This window comes from Oryzias latipes, chromosome 12 (genome assembly GCF_002234675.1).
Source record: "Oryzias latipes chromosome 12, ASM223467v1".
NCBI lineage: Eukaryota > Metazoa > Chordata > Actinopteri > Beloniformes > Adrianichthyidae > Oryzias > Oryzias latipes.
In genome coordinates this window covers 24,370,899-24,378,482 of record NC_019870.2, presented here as the reverse complement: position 1 = coordinate 24,378,482, position 7,584 = coordinate 24,370,899, and the positions used below count along the sequence as shown (strand labels likewise).

Here is a 7,584-nt window from a genome sequence, read left to right as displayed (position 1 = left end):
TGCCTTCATTTCTTAAAGTGGTTTCTGAATATAGTTGAGTCCAGGTTTATGCGATTCATCCGTTGATGATCGGTCCAAACCTTCATCTATGTGGAGTTGTCAATAGTGGTTCAGTGCTGAGAAACATCAAAAGAAACAGTCAGAAGAAGGAAAGCTGCTGTTTTTGGAGGTCCAGCAGCAACACGTTCTGCTTTTGAAGGAGTTGAAGTTTTTGCTGCATCGCTGCACACTGCTGAAGACCCAAGGCTAACCGGACCACTAGCTGGATGCTGTGACCTCCATGACAACCATGGTTGTTGTTTGCTCCTCAAAGAGCAGTCGGTTTTTCTGGAGGGGCGTGTCTTTAATGACACACTCCAATGAAAATGGTGTTTTTAATACGTTCTTGTGCCCAGATCTCAGCCTTGTTATTCTGATTTCAACCCTGTTACTACATCATTTTAATAAACAATAATAATTCTCAATTCATTTCTCAAACATGCTGTTTTTGAAAAGTTGATAGAGACAGATTTGGAAAGTTGTTAAAATGATTTCAAATCAAGTCATAGGTGACATCAAATAGTTCTTCAGAGAGAATATTATAATGACCTTAATGGGAAAAGAATTCCATTTCAGAATCAATAATGGACTTTTTTTTTAGCTTGTTCAGTGTTGGTAACAGGGTTGTATCAAATGTTTTACACACCAAATAAATAATTATTATTTTGAAGCCAAAATGTCCTCCAATTCTGGAATGACCCACACGCTCTTTTGCTAGCTTACAGCCGCTCACAATCCCAAGCTAACAGTAGCGATGCATCAAACATGGTAGCAAAATTGGAGCTATCCAGCCGTAGAGTTTGGAGCCAGATTCCAACTCAGACCAGGAGCTCGTGGCTCGTTGTTGTAGGTCCTACGTCACAACAAAAAGGTTTTCAAACAGCGTTTTTTCGCCTGCTCCTGTTGGAAAATATAATCTGTCGCTTTGAGATTACTTTCCTTGTTGCATGTTCAATAAAGTCGAGAAGAAGAAAACCACGGGATTCGGCCGGATTAAGTTTAACAAATTTATTCCCTAACAATATTTCTAAAAACAGAGTAAAAACAGATCGATCTGGGTGTCCAAAATCAAGGCCTGCAATACGCAAGAGGTTACATTCCGAATTCACATGCAGCTTGTCTGGAGACACACGAAAGTTCCTTGAGTTCAGACTTTTAAGCATGTGGTCAGAACATCCTCCCCCGGGAGCAAGATGGCCGCCGAATCTCCGCCTCTGGTCGCTAGTGATTGGCTGACAGAGCAGCCCGCCTTCTTCCTTCAGCCCATCCTTAGAATCACAGCATCTGGTCTCTGGGGGGAAACCTCACAGATAGACACGGTACGGAATCCCCATGGGTGGCAGGAACTGTCACCGCAGGAAGTCGATCCTAGAGCTTTGTTCTTCACACGGGAGCAGATGCCTGTGGCGGTTCCCAGGGATTGAGATGATTGATTTATGATCCAAGTCAGACCTACAACCAAATGGCCCCAGAAGATCAAAGACCGTTTTCTCCTGAAGGGGGTTGGAGGTTGGAGCTGCTTTCCTGAAACCTCTTTACATATGCAATTATCAGGAAGTCCCTTTTAATTGAAATGACTGAAACCCACACACAGTAAACCAGAAAGAAAACCTTCAATGAAATAAAATGAAGATAAAAACCTAGGAGAAATGAGAACCACAAAAAATAAATTCCTTCAGTTTCCCTCTCTTGACCTCACGAAGTGAGGTCACACAAAAAATAAAAACACATTATCACATCATGCAATCAAAACAGCTGTGGTCTCGAGCCCTCACAATATATAAACAGAACCAATGTGCATTTCAAAGGTGTTGATGATCCGTTTATGAGTTTAGCAGCGAAAAACCTGTGGAGCTTGCATTAATGATCTTTAAGAAACATTCAGTTGGACAGGAAAAATGCATGCTAAGGCCCCGAGCCCCATCGGCGACCGTCCCTAAGGACACTCATGCTTCATTGGATCTTTGGCACATTGGCGTTTACAAAGAACAAGACATAAAATAGTAAATAAAGAAAATGCACAAATAAAAATTCCAATTATTCTAAAAAGTAAAAGATACAAAGACAATAAAATAGCACTTCCTGTAAGGAAAAGGAACACCTGGAATTAAGGGGGGGGAATTGAGAAATGTTAAAGCAGAACAAAATCACACAGACGATGAAAAGAGAAAAGAAAATTGTCAAACATAACAGTAAGCAATTTTATAAAATGTAACAAAGTCCAAAAAAGGTCATTCCGGGCCTCGAACACTCGCGTCCTCCTTCTGCATGTCCCACAAGCTCTGGCAAGCTTGGACCTGGCCTCCTATGGACTTCTCAATAAGCCTGTTATTAGAGATGTGACACATGGTGATACAACAGAACGGCTGCAAAAGGACTTGGGGTGTCCACTGCTGTGGTACTGTTCAGCCAAGATGATTCTGCTGTGGGTCTAAGTTTTTGTTAGTGTTAGGGTCAGGAAATTAAAAAATAAAAAATAAAAAACAATAAAACACAAAAGACAATGAGACAAGAATCAATTTACGCATGCGCAGTAAGAGAGAATATGATGGAAAAGGTCCACCACATTTCTCTTCTCAAAGGTCTGCTTCCCCTCGTGCTGTTTTATGAAGAACACAAGTGGGGAAAATACAAATTCAAGAAAAAGAAAAAAGTTTATTATGGGCTGTTGTCTAATGACCCAGTCGTAGAACCTACTCATCCTTGCTGTGGATGAGAGAAAATCAGATGAACAGACACACAAAGCTTTAAAATTTTAAAAATGGTCAATCTGTGTTACTATTTAAACATTCTTTCTAAATGGTCAATCTGTGTTACTATTTAAACATTCTTTCTAGACAAATACATTTAAACGATAATGATAAAATAATGTCCTTCTTTTAATCATTAAGACCTCTTTTGTCTACCTCCCTCTCTTGGCCTGGGGTTAAACCCCAGGACACAAACACAAAACGAATTAAATGTAAAGCAAAATCATGAAAACAATAAACTGTTTGGTGCATCGATAAGGTGAAGAGGCGTCCTGTCCACGTTCCTGTAAAAGGCAAGGTCACAAGAAGAAATAATACAACTGCAACAGAAGATCTTTCATTAATTGCAGGCAGATGTCATCAACCTGTATTAGCAAAACACAAACCTCTTATAGCATAATGTTCTGTCAGAGAGACTTTAAACAGTGATCAAAAATGCAAGAAGGATTTTATGAACCCCTCTGTACTAAAATGTAAATAATTGTCTGCTATTTTTATGTAATGATTCCATTAAAAGAAAACGTGTGCTAAGTCAATAGCAACAAACAACACACCTTGTGAGGTTAAAGGTGACAGCATGCAATATGGATCAGGGACGTATAGGTTTTATAATAATGGTGACGTCATCAACTCAAATTAACATTAGCTTAAATCATATGCAATCCATCTACTTTTAAAACCGGTTTCAAAGAAGTACACCATGAAGAATACGAATATTCAATGACACTATAGTTCTACAGCCCAGACTGAGTTTCCTTCATCTGCATCTTTCAATCAGCTGCACTGAGATCTAAAAATCTGTGCTCCTGCAGTTACCTGAATCACCACCGGGGGGACGATGAAGAATGAACCAACATCAACTGAACCTGTGGACCATGAAGCATCAGAGAGCGTTTTAACATCACCTCTGCATCTTCATGAGCCGTCTCCTCTCTGCTCAGTTGTTGAACGGCAAAATTAACCTGTACATTTTTATTGAGGGAGGAAAGTGAACACCTGAAAAAACACAATTTAACCAATGTGTTGTTAATGTCCTGCTTAGTCTAATCCTATGTGAGATACAGCTGTGTCTGACAGCTAGTATCATTGCATTTGTGAGTGTATGAATGCACAATAAGCCGCTCGCCCTCAGGGTTAATATATGTCAGTGTAGTTCAAATGCCACGTGTGGTCTTCTACCTGCTGAAATACTTCTTACTGTTAATCATGCTCTCTGTCATAATGGAGTGTACATGTCAGACCATTCGGAGGCTTCAAACACAGGAGTCCAGGCTTCAAACCTGAAATTAACGAAACCACCTGGCGTTTCAGGGCCCTTTACATGTCTGCAGTGGGGGTCGGCTGTGGTGTCCGGCATGGCATCCAGTCTGCTGTCTCCTGTTTTGACAAGACTGTCCCGTCCCAACAGATTCACAGGCGTGTTTGGTGAATGCACGCATGAATGTTCCACCATCTGGTCAAAAGTCAGTCGGATGGTCTTTTGCAGGTTTTGAGGAGTCATTTGTTCATTTGTCAGAGCAGGTAGAGTGTCCAGTAGACTCATCAGTGGTTACCTTTGAGCTTGAAAAAGACAATGGCTCCTGCATCAAGTGGTGTTGTCCGACTTGCCCTGTGGTCCTCGCCACGGTGGAGGAGGGCTTGGAGTGGTCATGGGTACTGTTCATTTTTCCTCCAGACCCTCTGCCTCTTGGTCTGTACATTCTGCTGTTGGGCACCTCGTTGTGGGTTGTCAGGGTTCAGAGCGCCATAGATGCCATTTCCAACTGCTGCTGGGGTCCCCTGGGTGGCCTGCTTCTCCCAGGATTTTTCACCCGTCCTCCTGTTTTGGCCTCCGAATGGCTGAGCATGACACGTCACTACTGCTGTCTCTGAGGGCATCAAAAGTCAAAATTCATGTTAGTTTCCTTTTCTTTTTTAAAACACCTTTTATCCTGTGTGAATCTTTTCAGCAGGGTAAAGAATTGTTTTTCTTCAGCTGCTCAACCTCCCCCTCTCTCCTGTCCTGTTTCTTCAAATGTGCTCTGGGGGTCAGTCACTGCTGACTCGGCTCCCTCCTGTGAAGGTAGAGAACTGCGGAGGATGGTAAACTTCTGCGTCTTTTGTCACTCACCCACAAAACAGAGGGGGTTTTTCTGCCCAGTTCAGTTTTATGAGATCTCGGGGGGGGGGGGCTGCTCTTCTGCTTGGAAAGAGATTTAGAAATTTATTAGTCATGTTCAGTCTTCACCGTCTCCAACACCGTCAGTTGATCAGTAATGAAAGCCAGCAAGGGGAAAAAATCCCTAAAATTTTCTTTGTCCGAAATGACGGACCTGGAGCAAAATCTTTGAAAAATATATTGTATTACATGCATTCTGCCCGCTAATCATTCACTCTTAATCAAAAAAATAAAGACAAATTGTTTTGACTTACCCTTAAGGACTGTTGTTGCCCTACAAAAAGAATTTGGAGAAGTGCTAAAAGCCCACAAAATCCCACAATTTAAGCTTTTCCTTATTTAACCAAAAACACAATTCTCAATCTAAAACACAGACAATCAATACAAAGACAATAACTTTTAACCGTTTTTGCAAAAGACATAACACAACAAATTAGGTACCTTACACATAAATAAAAATAAACCATTTCACTGAAATGAATCGTTCATAACTAGCGTTTTAACATTCATGTTCCCTCTTCTCCTGTTCTACCATACCCTGCACTTTCATACCACACCTTTCCATGCCCACAGACCCTCCATTTTACTTACAATGCCTTTTAATTTCTCCTGCTTGTCACCTTACATTTCATGTCTCTACATTGCAACATCCTTCCAAATCCTCAAAAACCATGTTTCCCTTTCCTTTACCTCGTCCTTTTCCCCATTCTGAAAACAATTTTCAAATACTATTGATTATGATTCAAACAAACAAAACCGCCACTCATTCGCCTCTTATTCAAACAGCAGTGCACAAGATCAAAACAAACAGAAAAACGAAATTAAACAAATTAAAAATGTCAATAATACTTCTTCAAACAAAGCTGAACTTAATCGCGGTTATTAGGACATACAAACAAATTAGAGAAATGTATTCACAATAAGAAAACCGAAATAATTACAAAATTATTTTACCCCAAATGTATTAGACCCTGCAACCATGCACGTTGATCTCGCCGTTGCAGCAGAGGCTCCCGTCGGAGGCGCTGTGCAACATAAAAACCTTTTTCGGCGAACCGAAAACCCACTGGAAGTTGTTTTTCAAAGTGTCTTACAACCGAGGTCATTACCACGCTCGATAACGACGATCCCCACCATGATTTTACCGCAAATTACATCCCAAACTCTTCAAATGTTCCTCATGAAAAAGTTCAGCACGTTCCGTCATATTTGGTTGTCAGGGACGCGTCTCGCCGACCACATGGTACAAACAAAGCCAATCACAGCCACCGTTGCCATTTTGGCCAGGACTCCGTCACGCTTACCACGTGGTACAGACAAAACCAATCACAGTCGTCTACACATTCGAAAACAAGTAAAACGTCCCGTCATTGGTCCGTTCGATGTAAACATGATGAACAAGATGGCTGCGTCCGTAGAGCAGACAATACACAGGGAAATGTGGAAAATACAGTTAAAATGCACAAATTTCAAACACTCTTTCATCCCATTCTTTCCAAAATCGCATACATTTCATTCCATTCATTCTCATTCAAGCCATTTTCACCGCTGTTGTCAAGTCAAGTCGTCAGCGTCGTCTGTCGTCAAAACAAAATTCACCGGTTTCCTCATATCTTCTGTCTAGCGCACCTTTCATTTTTACTGTGAATCCCTCTGTGGTTTCTCTACGCATTAAAAATAATTTGTGAAGGTTCGCTGCCTTCCTGGTTTTTCCGAAAATCCTAAAACGCGCAAAATTAGTTCCTATAGTAACACTGTTGTTTTCGTACGGGATTTCGTACAGGCTCAAACAGACGCAAAACCTACTAAATTTTAACGTAATCCAAATATCACACGCTCCCAATTTACTATTTATTCAATTTTGACAGGCTAAACAGACACAAAACCTGCACAATTTGCTCAGCTCTAATTTTCATAAATTTCCTCAGTCCAATTTGCTGTTTCAGGAGGGTGAACCCACAAAACTTATACAGGTGCGCTATGCCGTCCACATACTTCACTTCCCCACAATTTGAGTTATTCACTAAGAGAATAACCTGGTCAATATGCAGGATTTACGAACAGGTTCCTGCTTTACCTTTTGTTTGTGAGGCCTCGAGGGAAGTCAAGCACGTGGGGGGAGCGTCACCGACTTTTCGCCGAAAGTCCCAGAAATCTCATAATAAACCACTATCGGTCCTCTTACCCGCGTTGCGCTTCCGCGTTTCTTCCCCACTTATCACATCAGGGTCACCAATTAATGTTGGAAAATATAATCTGTCGCTTTGAGATTACTTTCCTTGTTGCATGTTCAATAAAGTCGAGAAGAAGAAAACCACGGGATTCGGCCGGATTAAGTTTAACAAATTTATTCCCTAACAATATTTCCCGCCTTCTTCCTTCAGCCCATCCTTAGAATCACAGCATCTGGTCTCTAGGGGGGAACCTCACAGATAGACACGGTACGGAATCCCCATGGGTGGCAGGAACTGTCACCGCAGGAAGTCGATCCTAGAGCTTTGTTCTTCACACGGGAGCAGATGCCTGTGGCGGTTCCCAGGGATTGAGATGATTGATTTATGATCCAAGTCAAACCTACAACCAAATGGCCCCAGAAGATCAAAGACCGTTTTCTCCTGAAGGGGGTTGGATGTTGGA

The 7,584-nt window shown here is 41.5% G+C and overlaps 1 long non-coding RNA gene across 1 annotated transcript; it reads right to left on the bottom strand.

The window, feature by feature from the left end:
- Positions 1-2,212: 2,212 nt before the first annotated feature.
- Positions 2,213-4,886, bottom strand: LOC111948339. Its single transcript, XR_002874306.1, has 2 exons — positions 4,343-4,886; positions 2,213-4,242 (listed from the first exon to the last, which is right to left on the bottom strand). It is a non-coding gene; the product is annotated as an uncharacterized LOC111948339 (long non-coding RNA).
- Positions 4,887-7,584: the final 2,698 nt, after the last annotated feature.